This window comes from Haliaeetus albicilla, chromosome 12, assembly GCF_947461875.1.
Source record: "Haliaeetus albicilla chromosome 12, bHalAlb1.1, whole genome shotgun sequence".
Lineage (NCBI taxonomy): Eukaryota > Metazoa > Chordata > Aves > Accipitriformes > Accipitridae > Haliaeetus > Haliaeetus albicilla.
Window position 1 is genome coordinate 14,515,322 of NC_091494.1, and position 26,858 is coordinate 14,542,179.

Below are 26,858 nucleotides of genomic sequence, written 5' to 3' on the forward strand. Positions count from 1 at the left end.
CCAGGCTCGTTGAATAAGCTGAATAAGCAGTCCAGCTGCCCATGCCACAGAAAGTAAATGGAATGGGTTAAAAATGGAGAAAACAAACAATGTGAAGGAGGATGTGAAGCTTTTACAGTCTTTGTTCTCATAATTATAGCTTTGCCAACATAAACAGTGCAAAAGTAGTTGTGTATGGCTTATAAAACTATGATATGGATATTATAATTGTGAAGGTTTTTTAAAATATCTTAGAATTAAATGTTACAGAATTTGCAGCAGCCCTACTATTAAAGATACTGTGTTTCCTAAAGATGCCTTTCGGTGAAGCCACCACGACAAACCCTTTGTTTTACATTCAGTGAAAGCAGAGGTGTTATTTCTCACAAATGAGATAATTTCCAACTCAGAATGATACGTGCATAATCATATATATTCTAAATAAAATCTTGTCAAAAACCTGCAATCGCCCTATCTTTCTGTCATATAATTTATATTTGCAGCTTGAAGACAGAAAATTACACTGCAGGTGCATGTCTGAGTATTTTTTCCTTTGCTGAGAAGTTGGGTGTGAAGGTATCTAGATAAGTATCTGTAAATGAAGGTCAAGAAGAGAAAGTTCAAGGCAAGTAAAGTGAAAAAAGCCACTGTCCCTTTCATACATCTGAAATAATACACTATAAAATAAAGCTGTAATCAAATACTACTGACAAAATCTTTCATATCGAATTATTTTTATCCTTGGTGTTTATTTCTGAAATAATTGTTCTAGCTTCTGTTTTATTTTCACTTGGATAAAAAAATACTGTAATAGTTGTAGTATATCTATGTGCAATTTTTTCCCCATTTCTTTCTGCTAAATACCAGGAAGCACTATCACATATTTCCAGTGCACATGCCTGTTTCCCTTCCAGTTGGGGCAGCCACAGAATATCTACCTGCCTCCATTTCCATCCCATAACTGCTCAGGTGCAAGGGTGAGAACTTAGGCTTCTTCTTGATCCTCCACTTTTCCTTCTCATGGTTTATTTGCTTGTTTTATCAATGTACATACTGAACATAGGAAAGCAGTCAGTAATTTTTTCAAGCTGTTGTAATTTAAATGTACGTTTTTGTATCGTACCATACCAGAGACAACTGATAATGAGGAATGAGGCGGAATGCTTCCTTGTTGCTGCTGCATTTCTCTAAGTCAGATGAAGTGCAGCAAAACCTTTCAGCTCGATTTTAAAATATATGTATTCTGGTGGTCATTTGTAGAAAAGCCATGGAATTTCCCCCACCCCACCCCCACCCCGCATTCGTAGAAGTTCCCAAACCTTGCAAAAACTAAGCTGTGTACAATACTCACTTTTTCTTCTGCCGTGAAAGAGAGCAAACCTCTCCCGAGAGGTGATACCAAGGGTACCCAGGCTGCACAGCATGAATGAGAAAGAAGCCTCAGTGACATGGAAGCTGGTGCTTTAAACTCTTTTCTCTGGGTTTAGTTGGGTACCTTCCTTCTGGTCCTCTATTTCACCATGCTTTATTTTGAGGCTTGGCTGGGTAGAATTCTGGAGATTAAGCATCTATCTTGTTGCAGAAAATATCAGCAAAGCCTGGGAAGATGCCTACCCTAGAATACAAAACTCAAATCTGATGGTTCAGAAAATGCAAGTTTTTATGAAGTATGTGGATGTTCATATTATGCCCTCCTGTGGGAAAGAATAACAAGGATTTTTCTTTAAAAACAGAAGAAATAGATTTTAACTCCTAATTCAAAAAAGGAATAAGGTTTAAATCTCCTATTTAAAATGTATTTACGGGCACTAGAAATTTCAGCCCAAAAGGATGACCTTTTCAGAAAGCTGTGGAAAAAGTTAAAAGGGAAACTGCTTTGCACAGTTCCAGTGCTGCCATGTGGGCATCCAGTAAAGTGTACAGAATGAAACAGCACTGATAATCCTCATAAAAAATTTAGAATGGATGCAGGGTTTGAAACTTTTGTACCCTAAGTGAATTTTATTTGTTTGGTCCACACTGGAATAACTGGCTGAGGGCTTGTTAAATGACTGAGAATAATAAATAAGCAAGTAAGAGAAATTACAGTTTTTCATTAGTCTTTAGACAGTTGAAATTATTTATCTGTTGTTGTCACTCTTCACTACTTTGTGTTGTATTTAATTCTATTTCTATCAAAAGAAACATACGGAAAAGGAGAATGATTAGAAAACTCAGCTTGTTAAAGATAACTTGCTGCCATCTATGGCTTTTCAAGTGGAACTCAAATGAGTGTTGCAAAGAATTAAGACAAATATTTTCCCTGTAAGAAATCTGGATAAGAATGAGATAGATGTTTGAAAATAATTAGTAGACTTTGAGGTATTAGACTTTACATGCTTTTTTCCCCAGACCTCCAGAAATTTTACATACCACTTCTCACGTTGTTGTCATTAGAAAATGGCTAAAAATTAGATAGCTTTGTGCTTTTTGTGGCAGATCCTTCTTTGTTTTCTCAGGATGCTGTAACAATACAGAGAAGCTGTAAATTTTGTTCAGATACACCTGAAGTTACCCCTTTTGAAGGAGGCAGAAACAAAATTGGATTGAAAATAGGAGCTTGTAGAGGGGTTCCCAGTCCTCTAAGCTGAGGGGAATCTGGGCAGAAGGATTGTGCATGAGCTTTTCTGTATTGAGAAGTTAAAATACATTCAGAATTCAAAGGCAAATAAAGAACATCTTAAATATAAAAAGGCTCTATTGAGTTCAGCTTCTGTCAAAACATAAGAGGAGTGAAAGTTTTTTTAATTGAGGGGAGAGAGGGAAATCAGGCAGGAAACAGGTGCAGGACTGTATCTGGAGTGCTGCATGGGAAATAGGAAGCTCTGGGGGTCCTCAGCTAGGGAGCAAGGTGGAGAAAGCTGGAAGCAAAAGCGCAAAGAGGACTTTATATTTCAATGGCAGGGAGAGGATTCAGAAGACCACTGAGGTCCAAAGAAGCTGGGGAAATAAAGTTTTTCATTAATGGAAGGGATATGGAAGGTGAAATGGAGGCATAATGTAGAACCAGAAAGTTTAAATGTGAAGATTAATCCCAAAGGATTAAAATATGTAATGTTAGAGTTCAGTCAATACCCAAAGAACAGTGGGTCTGATTAGGATCCCTGTTATTCTCCATTTACACATACAGAACTGCACTGACTTAATGCAGCAAATTTGGTTCAAATATCTGCTGCTGAGAGTAGAATACTACTAATGCCTGTGTAGGAAATTCTTCAGCTTTTTCAGAACTCCAGCATTAGGAAGGCTGAACACCAGCCGACCAGAGGCTCTTCGGGTCCCATTTTCTGACATTTCAGTCTTTGCAGTGAAGTAGGACCTTGCTTCAAAAATTGTGAGGTAATACACAAATGGTCAAAATAGGAGGGGAAAAAAAAAAAAGCATGAGCATAAGCAAAAACTGGAGTTTATTCAAAGCATCCAGTTCCAGTTGGTATGTATGGAGGTACACATGTGCTATATCTGCACATACATAAAAGACACATTTATCTACACATGTGGCTAGTGATGCTTTGGTTTGAAAAAAATATGTACTTTCCCTCTCTTTTTTTAACCTTATCTGTGCATTCTTGGGTCATGTAGCCTTTGTGCTGACTCTGGACAAAAATCCCCCTTTGATGGAGGATACATGCTGAAAGGTAGAATTCTGAATTATGTTCTCTGAATTATCCCGTGCTCAGAGAGCAAGTATTGATTTTAAAAATGACTGAGCCAGACCTCGCATTGCAGTCCCCCCAAAGCACAACAGCAGTCATGTGTTTAGCTACCAAGAGGCCACTGTGCTGGCATTGTTTCAAAAAATCAGAAAGTCATCAATCAACCAAATAGTAATCAGAATAAGTACATGGTATCTAAAGACACATTTTATCCAGTTACATGCTCCAATTCAGTTAGCTACGAGGAGAATTAGAACAATATTGGACCGATTAACAAGTCTACCTTGGGAACTGTGAGCTGTTAAGTTATTTATTTTGCTGCCTTGTATAAAAGAATGAGGAGAATTTTATCTGCATAGTTAAGCGTTCAGTAACTTCCCACAATAAATAACCCAACATCTCTTCATGCTAGACTGTTTTTTATGGAGCTTGATTGAGAACACAGAATTTTACTGTAATTATTTTCTGTAGCTTTCAAATGGTTTAGACACAATTGTGTTTCAGGAAGATTTTTTTTTTATTATTTTTTCTTCTTCTTCTTCAGGAGCCGCTAGTCATCGGTGCTGCAATGGAACTTCACAAGCAGTAAAATTATTAGGATCAGTGTATTCAAAACATCATTGAGTTTTATTTTAATGATATGATTTAAGGATCAATGCAAAAAGCACAGTTTAGAATTTCAGTCTTGCACAATTCAATTGGATCAATAATCTACAGTGTTGCTATGCAGGATGCGCTTCACAAAAATACAAAATATACCATTTCTAAAGAAATACATGGCTGAAGAATACACTGTTCAAGTGAATACATCCAGCTCTGTATACTTACAGCTGTCTTTTGGGAGGAACGGACAGACTATACGAAATGCTTTGTAAGTTAAGGTAATAGCTCATACATTTAAGATGGTTGAATTTTTCAGTACTGCTATATAGCAGTTTCCATCATGAAGTCTCTGATTTTTTTAGGTTTAGAACTCCCAGGCTCAAATTGCTATTAAATATAGCACATGGTTTTCAGTATAGAGGGGATTAATTTAAAACTATTTTAATTCAATAAATCTAGAGTTTACTAATGAAACAAAAAGAAGGTACATGTGTACTTAAGATGCTATAGTATTGTCTCCCAAGACCTAAGCTGATTTCTGCATTTAAATTTTACATACATTTTTAGTGTCTGGAAGAGAGGACATTTTTCTGTATTACTAAAAATAAATACAAACTAGTTCATATTTTCTTTCCTTAGAGCACCCCACCTGTGTTGTGTAATTATATATGAAACCTGCAAGATACCATTTACATTAATTTGTAGGGGTTTGCTGTAACTCAGATTTAGTATGAGTATGTATCACACAGCCACTTCTTCCTCTTTGTTTCCTTAGCTTTCAAGAGATGGCAAGGTTGAAGGAGCGGAGCTTTAATTACCTTCTCAGTGCAGAAAAGGGTGGCTTTTCTTGTTCTGAGTTTACAAAATGGAGCTGGAAGGATCAAAATTAATCTGTATGATACCTGCCCAATGTATTCAGCTACTTGAGGGTCATCATATTAACATGCTGTTGAGTCCCATCCCTCTCAAAACCATTTACTTCTGTCCTTTCTCCTTGGGAAAGAAAACAGCTTCTGGGCAGCAATGTGTTATTCAAGCCAGGTAAATAAGCTTGACATCAGCAGTGATGATAGGAAACATTTGAATCTTTGCTTTCCCTTGCAATGATCACTGCAGGGCACTGAAAAATATACAAAGGGAGCATTGCCAATTTGTTCAATAGTCCTATATATTTGGGAAACAACATCCAGAAAGGAGATAGGTGCTAGCTCTTCCTCACAGTTTCCAGTGAAAAGCGTTTTTGAGAGTCTGTCTAAGGTGAAGTATAGGTAAACTGTTCAGGTCTGCTTAGGAGCTTTTTGTTGTTATCTCCTTCTTCAGATATTTAAGTACAGGGGAAAAGCCAGGCCTGTGTGACTCAGAAGCTCAATCCCTTTGTAAGCAGGAACTGGTTTTTCAGTAACTATAGTGCTCTTCAAAGTCTCAGTTCAACTAAATATGCGCCCATAATGAAACTAAATGAAGTTTACTTCAGTAGTTTTGTAGACGCATAAAGCATTTTATATCTTTGCTAATTAGCTAATAGGTCTCGTTTCAGGGGCTTTTCCTACTCTGATGTGTCTGTCTCTGTGTATGTTTTTCTGTTTTCATTGAGATATTGTCAGAAGCTTCTGCCCTGTTGAGAAAAAAAATTTATTACACCTGTAGGACACTTGAAGTATGGAAATCAGAGCTTTTTTGGCAGTTAACTCTTATTAATACTGCCTTTACAACAATGAATGAAACACTATTTAAGCTTATTTGGGCCATGTCATAATTATCCAGACATTTTACTCTAGGTCTGCTGTTTGATCATATAAATAACAATTAAGTGGAGAGACAGCTGTTTTGGTGTGTTGTTTTTGGCAGTGGGAGCTATCACAGGGAAGGACATGTTGCTCAGCTTACATATGAGAGCAGAAATCGTTACAGGGAGTGTTAGCTGCAACACTGAGCTCATCTTAATTCTAGAAAAAACATTATCTCTATTTTCAAAAAAAGAAATACACCTTTTCATGGAAATAGATTTCTACAGCATGTTGCACTTTCCTGTTTTCCCCCTTCCACAGTTTGAAGAGTTAGCAATGAGAAAAATTAGTCGTTACATATAGTGATTAACCTGTATGAAAAATAAAGACAGGAAAGCCTTAGAAAATCTTGAGTAATAGTGCAGAAACTATTCACCATGTGCTTGTGGGGCTTGTCCCAAAAAATGCAAAGTGAGACATGCTTTTCAAAGGACAACTGGCTGATAGTCACGGTTTTTCTTTTCCTCACCACTTCACAGCAGATATTTTTTTCTCTCCATACAGTGTTAAGCTGACAGGTTTTTCTCTGAAAAAGTAGATTTGTAAGAGGTTTGAGTTTTTCATACACGGATGTTTGTAATTTTGGATTAAGGAGGGCACGAACAGCCCTCCTTGCAGAAGGAAAAAAGGAGACAGTGTAATTCTTATCTGTTTTGAAGTCCCATATGCTACCTAAAAATAGCTCTTTGCGGAAACTAGCTGCTTTTCAAATACTCTTAAATTGCAAACAAAAATCACATGAAATCCAGGGTTAAACATGGATGCAGTGTTGGGTAAAATAGGTATTTTCCATTAAAGCAGAACTCTTAAAAGTTGACAAATTTAGGCAAACTGATGAGGGCAATAAGTGACTCCCTGACCAGTTACCATGACCCGCAACTGCCTCATCTGCCTAGGCCCATTGGCAAGTCTCAAATAGCCATTAAAGCCCCCAAACTTCTCTGTTAGCTTGATCCAGGTTTGTCAGGAGAGCAGAAGGAGGTAGGACCTGGCCACACTCCCACACTGAACTGTCTTTCCGGGTGGATGGCTCTGAATAGATTTATGTGGCAGAGAAAAGGCCAAAACATGTCAGTCCCATGTATGCATGGTTTCTGTAAGGTACTTTATTTTTCTGGTAAAATTGGGACCTGAAGGTTGAAGGAAGGAGGGAAAGGAATGCAGGGAAAGAAATCTGGGTTCTTTTCTGCCAATATTTTACTGCAGCCTAAAGATAAGGTCATAAAATGACTTGCTCTGTTTCTTCATCTGCAAAATGGGAGGCAGAGGAGTTGCCTGTGGTATTGCAAAAGTACAAATGTAAAGCCCTAACCCTCAAACTGTTCTTCTTGTATGTTGCAAGAGGTTTTTCAGGTCCTAGAAAGTATGCACTGCAAAATACATTTATCTGAAATAAGCCAATTTATTTAATATTTTAATTTTTTCAGGAAAAAAACCCAAGCAAACATTAAATTATCCTAGGTCTGTTAGCCCCTTTAATTGTTTGTTTACTTATTGCTGAGAGCCTGTACAAAATAGAAAATGTAAATGAAGCAGTAAGAAATATGTGGCTGTAGCCAGTTGTGGCAAACCTCTGTTGGGAGTGAAAGTTTGGTCCGTGTTCACATTCCCAGTGGACTAGAATAACATTAAGTGAAATTCACATACTTCAAAAAGGTTCCTCATTTGCAATTTATGAGACGGAAGTACATCAAAGGCATAAAAGCCAGCAAATGGTCAGAAGTTAAAAGTGAGGGGCAGCCAGGCTTCAGAAAACTTAGTTAACTGGTGATGCCATTCTATGAATAAAATAACTTACCTCAAGAAATCTATAGCTAAACCATCTCCCTTCAGATGAATAGCTCTATTCTAAGGCAGTACCCTGCACTGAAAACTGTTTTCAGTGTAGTTTGCTCTCTTTTCTAGCAAGGCGCAGGATTCACAGGTTTGTGGAATGGCTGAGTATGGACCAAGTGCTGGCTGCCAGGTCAGCTGAGGAGCGACTCCAGGCAAGGTAGCAGCTGTCCTCAGTAATCCTAAATCACTAGATTGACTCCTGGTTTTGCTTCCACTTCCTTGGTTTGAAAGCCAAAACCAGTGGAGTGAAAGGGTGTGCAATAGATATATGTCCCTGCTTTCCATTCTAAGGTGTCCACTGAGATCTGACATCATTGAAAGCTTTTTCTGTTCTAGTTTTCGCAATAGGAATAGATACTATCTTTGTTGCTCTTGCTGTACAGCATGGATTTCGGCTGTTATGACCCTTGGCTCAACCTACTATCTCTTCTTCTACTATAATTTAAAGATATTATTGTGGTTGATGAGTTCAAGTTCATATTGACTTCATATTTCAGTTGGGGATTTTTTTGTATTAATATTGACCAATATTTTATAGTGCAAAAAAGGAAAACACTGTTTAAGGGGGTAACAGCACTTACTTACAATGGTCTTTTGTACCTTTTTGTGTAGGGGTCCAGAGTTCAGGTCATCTCTGTTTTGCGTTCTCTAGGAAGTGTCTAATGGCAGTTAGTTAGGTCACAAACTCTCTGAGACAGGACTGTCGTTTTGACCTTAGTTTTAATGAAGCTGTCACTGTGGGGTCTGTGCCTCTGAGGTGACACAGCAGTGGTCCTACACAGTATCACCATTCCTGGAACTTTGCAACTGCAGACTGTCCAGCCTGCCTGATGCTCCACTAGCCTCTCATGGAGAATATCCCATCACCCATCTATGATATTTGCTTTCTAATCTTATTTTCCTGCTTCTCAATATACTTACTAGATAATCTCAGAATATGCCCTGAGGAAGAACATTTTTTTCTCATTTTAAGACCGTATTTGATAAGAGAAAGAATAGGTTTGGCTTAACTACTGTCTCTACAGATGTGTTTTCATCAGAATATGAAGGAAAAAATTATCCTGCAAAAGGTCTTTACTTATTCACTAGGCTGTTTATTCAATAGCCACTCAGTAATTACTTCTCACACTGTTTTTACCAGTCTTTTGTTAGCCTTTTCTGTCCCAATTATTAGTGTTGAGATCAGTTCTACTGGGTGTTTTTTGTTTCTTCTAACTAAAAGCCTTGCACAGAAAGGGTCATCCAAGTCTCCCAGCAGCATTCACAGTCAATGGTGGGATTGTATCAGGACTCCAGGAGCTAGCTGACTGGACGCAGCTTACCTGTTTCCGCATATTGAGATGAAGACTTGCTACAATCTGATTCATTCAAATAAACATTAATTCCCTCTACACGGTAAGATGCCCTAGATTTTTCATGGGTTTCATATATGGTTTTTTAGGGGCTCTCCCCTTAAAATTCATGGCAGACACTTGAGAGGTTATGTCCTCTTCGTGACTGACTTCAGGGAGTTTCACAGACGTCTTCAGTTTGTTCAGGCAAGATTTCTACCTCTTAGTCTCCAAGCAGAAGAGAATTGCCATTAGCCTTTTATACTAGGCTTAATTGCCAATTACCAGTGGGTAAACAGCCTCATAACGCTGCATTGCTCCAAGCTTATTACACTTTGCAAAGGAGTCCTGTGCAGAGAAATCTCTGCAGAAAGAGGGCTAAAGAACATTGAAGGACCTCCCCATTTCTTCCAAGTTTCCAGTACTTCCTTGTAGGTTTGAGAGCTCCTCATACATTTAGCTGGAATATCACACTTTGTTCATGTTAAAAAACTTATAATGTCGCCATCCAGCAATAAGGGCAAAAAACATTTAAAAGAATTGTCTTTCACAAGATAAAACAAATGTATTTTGAAAATTGTATCAACACAAGCAAACATAATTTTCCAGGTAATTTGTGAAAAACAAGAAATTGCATATGCAAAATGAAGTAAAGAAAGGAGCATCTGTTTTGTTCTGGTTTGTTTAATCCCATTTCTCCATATTTTAAGCAGAGCAGGCCACAAGCACAGTCCAGTGGGGGAAGTTCAGTATATTAAATGCACCAGCAGTTTTCTCTTGCAAATTGATTATTTAAATTGAGCTACTCAAGTAATGGACAACACCCGTGCTTACAAGTATGAGTTTGTGTGGAGATTTGCATTCCAATCCATTGTTCTTTCTCTCTGTGCTACCAGAAACATCCAGCTTAATTTCTTTGTGCTTATCTCAGCATTACATCTTAAAATTAAAACTTACTGGGGGGTTCATAAATAACTGTAAGGAATTTCTTTTTTTTTTTTTTTTCCTGCTTTTCTCTTTTCTGCATTTTTTTTTTTCCCCTCAAGACACCAAGCCATACTGACACATACATATGGCTGGATGCAAGAATTTTTTTGCTGATGAAACTAATGCAGAAATTTGGGAAGATTAGACAAAAATTGCTTTGACATTTTGGCCTAGCTATGATATCTGTAGTGCAGAACCGGAAAGTAGGGAGTGGTGACAACTCCTCCTCCATGAACTAACCCTGAAGTGGGAAAGGCCTTTTTAAGAGGAGGTAAAGGAATCACTGGGAGTGGGAATTCATCCAAGGATTCTTGGAAGGATACCCAGGCTCTAGTGGTTTTGCTGCTCTGATTTTTGGATAATTCATGAGCCAAATTAACTTGTTCTCATATTTCTTGCAGCATCTACTGCTTTCAAACCTGGTTCAGACCTGCCTGTCACTGTTTCACTGAGGAGTTTGAATGTGAATCTCCTTCACTATAAACAGTAGAACAATCCTGATTGATGTAAACCGAGTTCCCATATTCTTCAGGGTCCACCCACAAAAGGCTCTTCTGCAGATCTAACTAAATTTCACTGGCAGACCTTGTGTCAGTTACACTTCATTCCATTGAGGGTGCTTGGCAACTTGGCCATACCTCTTAAGCCTTTGCTTTTGGAGTTAGACTTGCCAGTGCAGCTTTAAACTAAATGGGGCTGTAAATCAAAATGTCCTCATCTACAATTCTTCCCTGAGCATCTGATTACAATCATGCTGCATGCTATTTGTACAGGGATGTTTAAAACTGCCTATAAAACAACAGCTAATTGCTGATCTGCTTAATTAAAGAGAGCCTTTTGTTGTCACATATACAAAGATAAATGAAATAATCAGCTTTGGACTAATGAGAGATAATTAGATTATGCAGTCCGATAAATAAAGACAAAAATCCTGCAGATTGCCACTGTACTTCTAGGCAGCTGAGATCACAACAGGGTTTAGAGGTGCACTTTCCTCTCCTTTCTACTTTAGCTATAGTGGTTTGGATTTTTTCCATCCTAGAGTTAACACGGTGATCAGAGCTGCCAGGCATTAATGACTGTGGTTATGTACTATAATTTAGGATTTGTTGTTTAACAGCAGTGTGATTTGCATGGACACAGTTTAATTTACTCAGAATTTAAGCTCCCATTTAAAAAAAAAATTACTAGATCTGACTGTTCACTAATGACCTTCCAGCCTGAACAGATGCATGACGCTGAGAGTCTTCTTCAGGGAGGGAGGTAAAATCAAATGGCTGTGTTTGTTCTTCTTGTTACCCTATTTACATTGATAAACAAAGGATCAGTTTTGTCCAGAAGGTCTAAAATGCATATGCTCAGTGGGTGTTAACACTGAAGTCTAGTAATAGCAGTTTACCTGTCTTTAGTGGAAACTGCTTATTTAGTGGTATCATACAGTTTCTTCGAGACTGGTGTCCAGAGCTTTGGGGGAATACCCAACCAGCTTGCTTCATTCTTCCTTTCATTTGTGGTCTCTGAAGAAATAACTTTAGCTCACCAAAAGATGCTCTTCAGGCATGCACCTAATGCATGCAAACCATAGGATCAGACTAGAGCTTGTAGAAAATTAACATTGCACAGCTGTGTAGCATGGACATCATCAGCACTGTTATATTCTTCAGATCCACTTCTGTTATGCTGCACTACTTGATAATGTTGACAGGTCCTAAGGTTTCTTGAATAAATTGGAAAAAAAAAAAAAAAAAGAATTTGCCTTTATCATTTTCAATGCCACAGTTTTATAACAGCTCTGCTTTCCAACATACATGTTAAACTCTGCACAACATTTGTTAGAATGGGGGTATCAATAGATGACAACTTTCCCAAGCAAGCATAAATAAGACATTTCTACTGAACATGGTGTTTCCCTGGCAAGTCTCTGTTTACAGCTCGATTCTTTGTTTTCGTCATGGAATTGGGTTTTGATGTCAGGAGCCAACAAACAGAAAAAGCAATGGTTGTTTCGTAAGTGGCAGGGGTATGAACTTCCTGGAGCCCTCACCCCCATCATGTAATTGTTGGCAGGTAAAGATCAGTCATTTATCAGCATTTGTGTCTTATTTACAAGGTCAGAACAAAATATCATTTTGACAATGTGTCTTCCTAGTTTTAGGGCTAAAGCCCAGTCTAAAGAGGGTCCTAAATCTGTAATTAGAGCCTTATGCTGCTGCTATGATGCATGAACAATATTCTAGTAATTTTAATAATTTTCACCATATTTGCTAGTTAGATTAATCAACTATATGATTAAACAGCTGCTGCTTTCTTCTATCTCAGTGCTCACCTTCCTGGTGCCACAGCCTTTGCTGAGCACTGTGTGCTAGGGACATTCATGGGGCTTCATGCACCCCCCCAAGGGGTCTGATCGTGGTAAGCTTCCCTGCGTACGGAAATGCATGCATCCGCCTACAGGGAGAGCTAGACATTTGTCCCATTTACATGACGGTCTGAAGAATGTTACTTAGCATATGGAGAGTTATAGACATTTTTTAGTATATTTTCTGATTCTGAATCATCTCTATAAGAAGAAAAAAAAAACAACAGAGAATAAGAACTTTGAAATTAGAACTCCTGCTAAGAAGAGGTTTAGTTAATAATTTTTAAAGGGCTTGGTTCACTCTGACCTGTATGTTTGAACACTCCCAATGAAAACCTCCAGGAATCCATGCCAGGCTGAGACCTTTTCTTGTATTTTTGATAGCTTTTGTCCTATAGTGCACTTCTGAGACAAAGTTAAACACTAGTGAATGAGATGCTGTAGTTGCCTCCCGCTATTGTCACATGGCACTGCTGAACTGGAAATCTCTCCTGTTTCACCTCCATGAGAGCTTTCCCCTGTTAGAAAACACACATGCTTTCTGCTGCCATTAGTGATAAAGCATTTCACTGTTCTGCTGGTCTCAGACACATCTTGATGACAAAAAAGGTACATCACTTCCTTCTTTCTTGCTATTCATGAGCTAAGATACTCTGCCTCCTCTTCCCTCTGTGAGCACAGAAAGCTTCAGTCAGGGGGGTTGGCTGGATATTCACCCCTCTCTTCAGCATATTTATAAGACCGTAAATGCTGCTCTGGGTCCTGTGGCTGCCCTTGGTTTGTTTCTTGGTTTGCTGTGGCAAAGAAAGCCAACAGGATGCTGGGTTGCATGAACACAAGCATCACCAGCAGAGATAAAGAAGTCATTATCCCACTCTACTCAGTGCTTGTCAGGCCACACCTGGAATACTGTGTTTATTTTTGGTCCCCACTATACAAAAAAGATGTGGACAGCCTGGAGAGGGTCCAGAGAAGGGCCACAAAGATTATCAAAGGACTGAGAAGCCTGCCATATAAGGAAAGGCTGAGAGAACTGGGTTTGTTCGGCCTTGAGAAAAGAAGGCTTAGGGGAGACCTTGCCACCATGTTCCAGTATTTAAGGGGTGGCTACAACAAAGATCGAGACTCCCTTTTTACAAAGAGTCACATGGAAAAGACGAGGGGTAATGGGCACTCCTGGGGAGATTCTGATTGGACACAAGAGGAAAATTTTTCACAAAACAATCAGCCTTTTGAAGAGTCTCCCCAGGGAAGTGGTGGTTTCCCCAGCGTTGGACTCTTTTAAGATTCAGCTGGACAAGATGCTGGGCCATCTTGTCTAGACCATCCTTTTGGCAAGAAAGGTTGGACCAGATGATCCTTGAGGTCCCTTCCAACCTGGTATTCTATGATATGACTATTCTATGATTCTACGATACGACTCTTGTAGGGACCAGAAGACAGTTCAGAATATGTTCTGACTGTGATGTCTAATTGTTTCTAGGCTGTTTTCTATTGTCTTGCTCAAGTCTGAGAAGCCAAGCAGAGGTGTGATGCTATGTGCAGTGTAAGACTGAAAGGATGGTCGTAGATACTCATATGGCCGCAGTATGTGCTGTGATGCTTGCATGCTTCTTCCATGTCTAGTATTAAGGTCACCTTCACAGGGATATACTGGCACACTGGCACCTATTTTCAACCTGTTTTTCAAGCCTCTTAAACCTAGATTAGACCAGTTAATTATTTTAATGCCTTCACATTCCGAGTTAGGATGTTGCGTGGTATTAATGCCTGTTTAATTAAAGACAACCAGCCAAATCTTCCATTTAAGCTTCATAAGTTTTGCCTATTAACAACACTGTATTTTGTCTATCCTTACAAGGATCATGACACGGATGCAAAGGAAAAAGGTGGAGAAGTGCATTTAATTAAATAGCAGGCATAGGTCAAGTGTCTGCCTCGTATGTCACTGTATAGCAAAGATGACTGCAGGAAAATCAGCTACCCAGTAAACCAGGTCAGCTGGAGAGTGCTGTGGTCTCTCTCCCTTGGAGAAACCATCCACAGAGCCTCCTGCCCTGCCTCTTACCTTCATCCACATTGTCATGTTTATTTACTCAGGTAAGATAAAGGAAGCAGCAGAACCGTCTGAAATGGTGGATGTTGCTCATCATGAGCAAAAGAAGCTGATCTGGACCCTTTGTTACTGGGCAACAGCCTTTTTTCATGGATTTTCAGGAAGATCTATATACAACACACATCCTCCCTCATTAAAGGCAGCTCGAACACTTAGCAAAGGTCAACTCCTACCTGGGGTAGAGCTGTGGGGAGACAAGAGGTTAAGGCTGGTAAAATTCCCATGATATCTTATATGGAGGTGAAGAGATAGCATATGAGAAAAAAAATCAGAAGAAATACCATGTCCAGCTACTTAAGAGGAATGAGCTTTTAACTCATGGAACTTCTGCAGTAAATATTTGTCAGCTGATATCTGGACTGCTCATCACTAGCTACTCAAAAACAATCCTCTAGCTGTTAGTTTCCGAGAAGCCTTTTTCCTATTCTCTTTATCTACTGAAAAGCTGCTGTTCTGCTGCGGGAAGCCGGCTAGTGCTCATCCATGTTATCTGGAGGCCTCAGTCCTGGATTCAGACTCTCTGCTGACAGGTGTTGCCCAAACACAGAGCAAAAAAATGATCTCTGCATCAGTAGTTCATGAACAAATTATTCTTACACAGGTTATTCTCTGTGTATTATGGTAAAGGGTTGTATTCTGTTTTCCTTGGAGATGGGCCAAAACTGGAATCCCTTTGAGTTGCAGATTTAAAATAAAATTGCAGAAAGCAAGTGCTCCCTTACATCTTTATTTAGATCAAGATTTGGGATAAGCAATTGCAAATTTGTAGAGGGCAAAAATGTGAGGAGAGCTCCATCAAAACCAGTTTTGGGACTTGGTTGGGAAAGACGATTTTTTTTTTTTCTTCAGTAATTCCTCAGGGAGTTTGCTGATGTTTCTAGTTATTGCAGAATGACTCCCGTTCTCTGTACAGCTGAGGGGAACTGATGGTGTTTGGCACTACAAGAGTCACCAGCACTTTGCACTGCCAGGTTCAACTTTTCTCCCTTGGGGCTCACTTGGCTGGACATGTCCAGAGAGTGATGGTCTAGCCAGCAGGCATGTCCACCACCAAATTAACAGGGAGCACTGCTATAGCTTTGTTGAAGGCAATGGCAATCCCCCAATTAATAGGACCAGCCCATGTAGATTGAGAACTTGATCCTAAAACCCAGGAAGAGCCAAAAACCCCAAGTCAAATCATCTCTGTAAATTAAAGCTGTTTCAAAGGCTTCTCTTTTTTTCAGATGTTCAAAACTTGGTACCCATGTTTCCTTCTTGATTTGCTGTTTTTCCTTTTCGCTGGTTTAGCTGTATAGTTGGATTCCTCATGCAGCAGTTCAGAGATAATGTGGCAATTTGCCAGCTTGAACTCACAACTGCTGAGCTTATTCATTACTAGGAAATAGTGGTTCTCTGTGGGGAAATGTCTCCAAACGTGATGAGCAAAAAAAAAAAAAACCCCTTATGAAAAATGTGTGCACTGCTAATCAATGGCAAATAGTTTCTTTGTACGTTTCCTGACACATTTAAAACACTGCTGAATATGAAGAGTGAGGTGGGAGAAGTGGGGAGCTGACACCATTTCTCACAATAGGCTTTTGTGCAGATTAGCCTGGAGTGGGCAAGGAGGGTGCTGGGACTCTGCAGGAGTTTGTGTGTGTTTTCATATGTTCCCATCCCCAATTTGTCTTTTCCCACATGCCAACAAAGCCAGTTGTGTCACAACGTTGACTTCATTTTGGACACACTCATCCCAGTAGGAGAAGGTGTATTCATTAGAGGTGGGAAGTCTTTTTTTTACCTTCCTGCATGCTTCTAACTTTAGTCTAACCTAGTCTCAAGGAGCCAACAGCTACATCTCTCTCATCAGTAGAAGAATTAACCCTTGGCCTCTTCCCCCAGCAACATCAGAAAGTGTTGACACAACAGGGGATCTAAAGCACAGGGAAGAGCCACAGAGCAGGCATCTGGTGCAGGCGTGCAGAATTAGACCAGGGATGTTAGTGTAAAGACAATGAATATTTATAGGGAGCTAAAGTGAACTTGTAAATGTAGTTGAGTTTGAGATTTAAAAAGCTAAGATGAATATGCTTTTCATTATCTTAAAAGCATATTACTAAAAGTTTACAGTGGGATTGTAATTTAGATCTGTCCACAAATTCTCACGTAGGACTAGGTGTCGTATTACCTGTCTTCTCCCCAAAGTTTTCCTAGAAGCAGCTGAATTCTGACAGAAAGCAAAATCCATTTGCGTTAACGTGGAAAGCTCAGGGGAACTTTAAAATGATTCTTGAATAATTTTAAAATCTAATTGTATTTACACTCCCAACTGCTATAAGCCCTTTTTCAAATTCATTGGCAAACAAGTGAAATGCGTCTGAATTGTATGATTTATCACATGAGATTTCATCAAGGGTAGCACAGCTGAAATGAACTGCATATTTTCAAAAGCTAACACTAAGATCCTGCCCCTTTTGGGTATGCTGGAGTTTTTGCCTGTGACTTTTTAGGGAGGAGAGTCTTATTTCTTAAAAAAAGTGCACTCCTCTAAAGAACATTTAATGTCATGACTTCTAACATTTGCTGCTGGGGACATTTTGCAAGATACAAGAAAGCAGGATATAAATTATTAGACTCACAATTTCAATATTAATAAATCTTTGTATTCTCACAGTACTTTTCAACCTAGAAACTCCGTGCGCCACTATGCATAGAAATGTATGTGACAGTAAACTAACACGGTAATCGTGTAAGGTAGCGTTTGTTCCTTGGAGGCCAGCTGCTATGTAGCAAGGTGAAGCCACAGCTCACATCCCCTGGAAGGGGATGATGACAGTGGGAGGCAGCATCCTGCTATGCTGCCTCATCGTAGGAGGGTAAAGCACTATGAACTCTCAGTACATCCTCAGTGGTGGGGCTGCCAGCAATCCTCCAGTTCTTGGCAGCTCTCAATTTTCAGGTACCCAGTGAGGGCCCTTCACTCTCAGTAACTCTGGAGACCAGGAATCCTGGCAGTTGAAATAATAAAAGACTGTCCCTTTCTGTTTTGATCCCAAAGCATTGCATTCAGGATCTGTTTTTTTAAGCACTTAGTTACAGGATTTTGCTCTTATTTGGGTGTGTACAGCTGCAGATGGGAATGCAGACACAAGAAAGATTTGTATCTGATCTGCGGAATCAATTGCATGTGTACAGAGACCCAGAAACAACCTGGTCCTTCACAGATTCAGCAATACACATTCAACAATTCTGGGTTGTAAGCACTACATCCAACACAGTATTTATGACACTGAGTGCTCTCTATTTTTCAGTACAAATTCAGTAAAATAATTCTGGCACAATTTTAATGTACATTGTGGTAAACAATGCTTTTTCTGCCTCGCAGCATTGAGTTCTGCTGCTTTAGCTTTAAGAGGTAAATAAATCAGTATACATTCATTGGACCAGATGAAAATTGCAAATAGCAGATATGAAAAAGCTTAATTATTACATTAAGCATACGCAAAACTCATAATTAACTGTGTTGTTACAGTGTTATGGCTGTACTGATATCACAAAAGGAAAAAGCTAATACAAAAGTAAAGGGTTTGATGCAGAAGTTAATGCAGCCAGATTGTGTATTCTCCCTTTTTTACAGGGCACAGGATGGAGCTAAGCTGTAGTATTCATTGTACTGCTCCTTAGTCAAAAACACAGGAGCACTGCACACATGGGACAGCCACAGTAACTGAGATTCTCACAGCTTTGCAGTTCTACCATTTGGTGATTGATTGTGCAATTGTATTAACACTACATTAGCCTGGTATTATTGGCATTTAGTTTTCTTGTTTATTTTAAAGTCTGAGTGAAAAAGAAATTGGTGGTATTGAATTTTATTCAATTACCACTACCATTTGCTTTCCCAAAAGTTTGCTCTGGCAAATACATACAAATATACTTTATGTAACTTACCCACCAAAGACCATTGACTGCAGCAGAACTAGTCACAGTATTAAGTATAAAAGCCTGCAGACATTTTTGTGGGATCAGACCCTTAACGTTGAAAACAAACCAATTAAAATTCACATCTTATTTCATTGAAGGTGGGTGCTGAGTCACTGTTTGGATGGAGATACTTTTCATTTTGCAGCATGATGTCTTTTGGTAACAGACAGGAAACAACTTTGTAAAGGGTAAAATCTTAACAGCTAAGCAACAGCAATGTAAAACCTTGTAAAATTGTCAGGGTGGGGGAAAGGCTTCCTACAGGTGTGTAATAAATGTTTTAAATAGAAATATTTTGACTGTAGGAATTCTCTGAATATGCCATATTTTTAGAGCCCACATACTGACCCAAAAAAGAAGACAGAGAGAAATCTAGGCTTATTTCATAAACAAAACCAGAGATGCTGATGCAGTGGCCCAAAATAATTTCTGGATATTTACTGGTCTTTATTTGCTGTGTTTCCTGTAAATCAAAGTCCACATTAGAAATGTAAAAATGGCAGAATTCAAACCATTTTTGTCGTAGTATTGTCTTTTCAGCACATATTTCAGCCACTTCTTGGTCTACTTGGAATCACATAACAGTCATAAAAAGAGCATGTTTTCTGTGGCCACCAACTAAGGTACCACTACAGGAGGGCAGCCCATGGGACCTCCTGGAATCAAGGAGTAGGATTTTTTGTTGCTTTATTTACTGGTTTACTCTTCCGTAGGAACAAAGCACTATTTGATCCTCTTTTTTTTTTCCACTAAATCTCATTTGCTCGGTAGTTTACCCCCATCCATGTGTTCAGCAGAGGTATTTACAGCACTAATAAAAGCATTTTTCTATGAAGGGTCAAAAATCATTGCTCTTAATACATTTGCGGATCTGCTTTTGAACATCATCCATTAGTTGTAGCAGGTATATTACATCAGAAACTGAAAAATACTTTTTAGTGTCAGGATTAATTAATGAATAATTCAAGCATATGTTAGAAAAGAGTCTTTTTCTTGTATCAGTAATGATACAAGTGACCCGAGAACTATCGTCTTTGTACATCTTATTTTAGCCATCTACCTGCAGAGGGGAAAGCTACCATGTTCTCACTGCTTAGCATGTGGGAATTCAGCAGTCTTCTCTTCCAATATGTTATGTCTGCAGATTAGAAGAGACACAGACTCATCCCTGGCCAGGAAGCTGCTGGCTCCATTCTCATTATGGCAGATTGATCAGTTTATACTGATTACAGGAAATGGCTGTTAACTGGGTGAATAAATAACACATCTGTGAGCGGGGATTATCTTAAAATTTATTATTCCTTTCTCCAAAAATGGTCATGTAGAAAATCAGAGGAGGGGCAACAGTGTTACATTCAACCACAGAAAGATTTTCTTCTTTTCCAATAATGGCAGATGTTCACTTCCCAATTTACACAGAGGAAATCTAGGCATCGTTTTCTGTCTCTTCAAAGTTTCCCTCACAGACATGCTACATCCCAGCTAATATTAACAGCTATTAGCACATAGTGCCCTTGAGTAACTATTATGTTATCAACCTACCACTCCTTCTCAAAATATTGAAAACATAGAAGAGTTGCACATTACCTGGGCTGCAGGCTGACAAAATGTCCTGCACCGTGCACGTGTCTGGGACACTGGTCGTACTTTCTGAGCAGGCTGTTTTCATTTGGGGAATGCTTCCCACACCGTGCAGTATGGGACAGCTTTTGCGCTCACTTCCCCAAGAGATGGGGAAAGCCTGGTGAAAATGGAAGTGAGTGAATTTCCTGGAGAAATGGAAGTGCAAGTTCACACACTGCAGTTGTCTGTGTTGAAAGCAATCTATTACACTGACCACGCTATCTGTGCTTGTTTGGGGAAGAAAGTTTGGCTTGCACTGGGAAAGAATATTTTATTCTTTTCATTTTTTCTCACTTCAAAAAAAACCCTATGTAAGTAAACTTTTTACATTTGAGCCATTCTCATCTATCTATATTTTAGCATTATTGTCCTCCTTATATGCATTTCCAGTCTCATTCATAAGAAACCAGGTTTTTGCATCATATTATGGAGTTATTTGCTTTACCAAGAGCATGATTAAAGTCTAAAATAGAAAGGAATTCAATTTTAATATCACTGTGAGTGTAGAGCAAACATTGTTTGCAGTAAAGTTTTCACCTCCATTTGCTTTTGGTGCTTATTATAACTTAATAAGTTTTTATTCAGTTTGTAAAGTGCCCCTTTTTAGCCTCTAGCTGCTGGGTGATGCCATCTGTGATTTCCAATGAAATTAAATTAAGTGAAAATTCAATCAACAAAAAGATTGTTGCTTCCACAACTTCACCGAGTGGCTTGGGATCATATGTAAGTGACGTGTCTTTCACATGGGAAGCACAACTGCTACTGTGAGAGACTGAACCATGGACAACATGACACATTTGTTAGTCTTAATATTCCTGAAATGACTGGTAGGATCTGGGGTTGGTGCAAGAACAAGGAAGGGAATTACAAAAAAATGGTTGGTGTAATTAAGAAAAGAAAGAGATCTTTTTGCGCCTGCCATTCTCTCCTTTTCCTTTCTGCTGAGATGTATGTCATTACTTTATTTTCTCCTTTCCCATAACCATATCGTAATCTTCTCTTTAACCAGTTCATAACAGGAAGCATAATGACTGAGAGTTCAACAAAATACCAGTAAAAATACCCCTTGGGAAACAGTTCAGTGGTCAAAGCTTGGAAATGTGGTTTATATTATTGTATCTGCACTGACATTTTGCTCGCCTCCCCATACTTTTTTGTGAACATATCTAAATAAAAGGTATAAACTAATATCCCTTCCACCATACTCCCCTTTGAGTCAGAAAGATGTGTTTATTTTTCACCACCTAATTTTTGCAGGATTCTCCAACAGGACTTTACACAGTCTGTGGCCTAGATGACTCAGTGTAGTTACCAAAGAATAGAAGTAGTGATTTCCACCACAGTGGTGAGCTAATTTAATAATGGACACAAATGATAACTTACGGAACCAGAACATCAGAGTACATGACAATAATCCCTGCACTTCCCAACAAACACTTTGACAAATTGGGAATCAATGTCTAATAGTACTGGTTATTATTAGTACCCTCCTGACACATCTACCTTGCGTTCATCTTATTTAACACAAAAATGAGGTCACTTTGAGAATATATTGACAGAGAAACTTTACAAGAAATCTTGGAGGCTTAGGTGTTTGGATTTTTTAAACCAGAATAACTTTCTATCTTCTAACCATTAAGTTTGCAGAATCCCTTCCAAAGAACATGGAGTCGTTAGCTCAGGGAATCTTGACTACAGATAAAGGACTTAACTGGTGGCAGCATAATTAATTTTCATCTTATATTAGTGTCTAGCTACAAATTTCTTTTCCAGGTGGACCACGTGGTCTCTGGTACATGTCCTTGAATGTGGCAGTACAGTCATAAACCATTTGATGAAGTTTAGTAGTGTCAAAAAGCAAAGAATAAGATATCAGTCCAAATTCTTTATACTTGAATGTTCAGTTTACAGAATGTTCAGGGTTATTTCTACCCCTGATCGCTTAGCATAGGTTGGGAGTTTTCGGTGAAACCTAGTATACTTGGAAAAAAAGGTGCGCGCGCATGTGGGTGTGTGTGTAAGCAAAACAATAGGTGTCACTATTACACGGATTTCTTTTCTTTATGTGTGAGCAAATGGCCAGTTTGGGGAAGATATATTCTATTATCAGTTCATGCTTAAGCATTTGGTATAGAGCCATCAAGGTAGGTAGAAAGGGCTCTGCAAGTGCAGGAGAACTTGCTCTCTTCTCTGGGCTGGTGTCCTGCACATCATTTATCACTGGGAAGGAGAGCCACTGGGCTGAGATTCCTTCTGGGGGGAATTGCCCCAGGTACTGTTGTAGCACCTCTGTTCTGGAATTAATATGAATACACATAAATAAAACACAATGCATTGTAATATCCTGTGAACGCATCACTGCATCTTCTTCACTGACAAATTGCCTGCAGAGGCCTGATCATCTGCTGCTATCTAGCAGAAGATAGATGTAGTACTAAAACAAGGTGCACCACTTGTGTGTTTGCTTTATAGTGTTGAGGTATTATATATCAAAAATCAAACTGAGAAAACAAGTGTAAATGATTGGAGAAGAAATGGTAGAGCATAAGGGTGACTGTAGACTTACTGTGAAATTGCAGACATGGACTTGCCTTAACAAGGAACAAATATGTGCCATATTTGAAGCAGCAGTGTATCTTTCTCAAAGGATACCATGGGACTTCCTACAGTATCTTGCATGACTCTCAGAGTCAACCCAGGCTAAAGCTTTATGACAAATCCCACTTTCATTCACAAGGAGCGTGCAAGGAGCCCCACTTCTATCTTGCCACAGGTGGGAAAGGCATAGACAAGCACATAAGAGAGAGTTTGGATGTTTGCTGAAGGAAGCAATATTGCCCAGCTATTGCATGAGAGACAGTAGTCTGGTTTGGTATTTGTATACTACCATTGGGGGAGCTGTCATAGCTGCAAGTGTTTGATATGAAGTGATGTCGGTTAGTTTTGAGGAGGCTTTATATTCAGCATGCCTTCTTCAGCCTGCCTGATGGCCACAGGGTGGTAAGGAAATGTGCCTCTGCTGACCCCAGGGGCTGAGCCGGGTGGGGAGCTCTGTAGAGAAAGCACTGAAATACTCCATGGTGTAAGTGTTTGTTGCTTCAATTTTAGTAATTCGCCAGAGAACACCATCTTCAGCAAAAGGAATTTCGGGAAAATAAAACTGTTTTCAATAGCTGCCTTTCTCCAAAGCTCACTGGAGGCAATAGGAATCTTCAGGCTGATCAAACAGACTTTGCATCATTCCCTGTTTTGAAGATTTCTTGATTTCTTGCTTTCTACCTAATATTGTGGCTTGTGATATGCTGCATTGCAGCTCTGTCTCTGGAAGAAGCAGTGTTGGAATTGATGAATCACTCTCCTTCTTGAGATACTGCCATATAGGCCTATAACTGTCATAAATAATATTGCAGTGATTGAACTTAAAAGTCACGATCTGTGGAAGAATCTAATCCCCTTTGAACATTCACAGCTGCCTGCCTTTCACTTTTTACCAGTAACTTCACCTGATTCACTTCAAGGGGTAAACTTCTTTCAAGGTATTTTCTTTCCTTTGCTTAAGAAACACTATCCTTTTCTCTGCATGCTCTGACATTGCTTCTTCCCCTGAAAGCTGGTGCCCTTGGACATTTGAACCTCATTAAATTTAGAAAGCCCGGTGACTTGGTTTTGTTCCCATAGTGATGTTGCAAATCTCATATTTGCAAGGGAATTGCAAGGGATTCTTTTTAAACAGATTAATTTTCTCTTGTGGTTGCTGCCGCTAAGTATAATATCACATCCTCTTTTATTTAGAAAACGTGAATCTGAGACCTTTCCATGAGATATGGAGCTTTATAGCAACGTAGGGAAAAGGACACAATGCAGCAAAGTAACTACTCGGTAGGTTTAATAGTGGGGAAACTGCGGAAAGTAAAAAGGACAAAAAAAGTTTGAGGCAGAAGAGCTGACAGATATGATATGTACCAATGTAAGTTGAGGACAAATTTTAGATATGTAGGAAAGCGTTCAGAGTCCTCTTGCCTGCCTCAGGATAAGGCATGAGACAGGGGACTTACCTGTGCCAGAGTAACAGACCTTTAATGAGTAACAATTCCTTCTTGTGGCTCAGCAAGCACTGTCCTGATCATGACTGCCCAGCCTGCAGGTGCTGACTAGCACATCTCCATCTTAAGCACTTGCTCCTGGGCACTCAAAGGAGGACCAGTTTTATTAAGCCGGTTTGAGGCCATCAAAAAGATGATACCCCTGATAGCTCAGGCCTAAAATAAGGTAGTGCATTACACATTGTGTAATAAAGATAGCTGGAAGCATTATAAAACGGCTGGAGAAATCTCCAACATTAATATTTGATTCAAGATCTTTTAGTTGTCTGTGGCATATTTTGATTGAGGAGGCTTATGAGTATATTTATTTATTTTTAGATTTATGTAAATGTGCACAGTCAACATCTCTTGAGGCACCAGTATGGCATCCAGTAATATATACCGTGTAATGTAAGCCCATTTCCATCAGAGCAAAGAAGCAATCCTGCTCACCCCACCCAAATTTAAAAAAAAAAAACCCAGACAAACTGCTAAATTCCCTGAGGGAGCCCTTGACAAAGCAGGTGAAATCTCATAGCACTTTCACTGGGCCGGCAGCGGAGCCAGCATGATACCAGGAAGGAATTTGTGTTTCAGGGTCACAGACGCTGGTCTGACGCAGCTTTGCCAGGTTCAGTGACCCAGAGGGTGTTTGCATGGCACCCCAGCCATTCTGGCAGCACATTGGAGGAGAGGCAGCTCTTCTGCTGCTCCTGTTCCACAGAACCCTTCAGTCTTTCAACAAGAAACCATTTGCAGGGGAAGCCAGGAGCCCCAGTAGTAGGCAAATGGCCTCAGGCGGTGGTGCAGAGCCCGGCCCAGTCTCCCCCAGGGCAGGCACTCCACGGGCACTGGGTGTGAGTTCTGCGGGGACACCCTCTGTCAGCCCTGGTGGAGAGCAGCCCTTAGCTTGAGGCTGAGCTGTTCCTGAGCCTACCTAAAGGCAGAACTCATTCATGCAGAAAGGCACGTGCCTGCAGCCTGTGCTCCCTTCCTGGACTGTGTAGACTCGCCGATGTAAATTTTGGGTTGCGGTAGATAAGTGTTTGATTTTCTTTTTTAGTTCTAGCTCTAACATCTTATCTGCCAATGAAATGACGCATGATTATCCTTTAAAAACAAAATCTATCCTGCCAAGTCCTAGCAAAGTAGCTTTCTAAATAGTTTTTTCTGATGGAGGATTTGTTGTAACGAAGAGTCTTACAAAAACTCTATGTAGTTTGCAATGATTCAGGAAGCCAGCGTATGACTACACGGTGGCTGTTATCCTAAAGCAGCGCAGCTGAGGGAAGGGCTGCCCAGGTCCTATGGTGAGGGGTGCTGTCTGGGCACCACTTGGCATGCCGTTGGGGAGGCTGGCTCCTGCCTGCCCTGGCCCCATCATTTTCGCTTCTGAGAAATGGCCCATGAGGCTGTCTGATCTACGGGCTTTCCCTGAAGAGCTCCACTCCCTGCAGCCACGCGTATGGGTCTCTCCTGGACTTGCTCCAGTGGGGCACTGTGTGCTGTGCCACAGCAGGCAGTCCAAGGATGTGCAGCATGTGGTGTCAAGAAGGGGACACCCAACATGTCTCAGGGGGGTTACTATGGGCAGCTCCAGTCTGTTCCTGTGGACTGAGCACTCATTCAGGGCTGAAGCATGACTCAGAGTGGTTTGATATAGCCACTTTGCTCTTCTCCAAGCCTGAGAGGGTCAAACTGTCTAACGAGGGCTGGGTTTACAACACCTTTGACCAAGATACTTTTTGCAGGTAGAAATACGACTATTATCAGAGCCTGAATTATAAAACATTATGTTGTATTCTTTAAAAAGAGAAAGATTTCTGACAACATTTGTGAGTTTTCTATTGCTTTGAAAGGATAAGGAAACATCTGTCCTTTTGCAAAACCTTTTCATTTTTTGTTTCCTTAAGAAAAGCTAGGTGACACATTTATTTTTTAAAAAAAATAGGTTAAAGATGAGAGAAATTAGGCCCTCAACTTTTAAGTTTTTTCCAACAGCAACTTTTCAATGCTTTTAAAATTATTTTACACTTTAAACTCCTTTTTTAGTTAACTAAAATACCATTTAAATAGTTCTTTTATGCCTCAGTTTTCTCTCAAGTGAGGACGATTAGCAAAACAAACATTCTTACAGGAAAAAACTAAAGATAAATTAGGAGGTGGTCTCCCCACTCACACACTCTTATTTATTTTCGGGAATTGTCTTCTCTATTTCACAGGATGAGTGAGTGAAAATGAGGGCTAAAATCTTCCTCTGGCCTTATTTGCTGTCCTAAATTTTCCTGTACTTAAACACAATCATTTTCTCACTTTCACCTCCATTTGATGTAAAGAAATGTGAGGTAAGAGAGAGGGTTTCTTCCTCCATTTCATTCAAGAAGTTTTGAAAAGAAAAATAAAGAGGAAACAGTCAACTGAAAATCTGATTTTCCAGAAATATTTCAGGACAGAAGTCTTGTCTTTCCCACCAGGACACTAGCCATTCCTCACC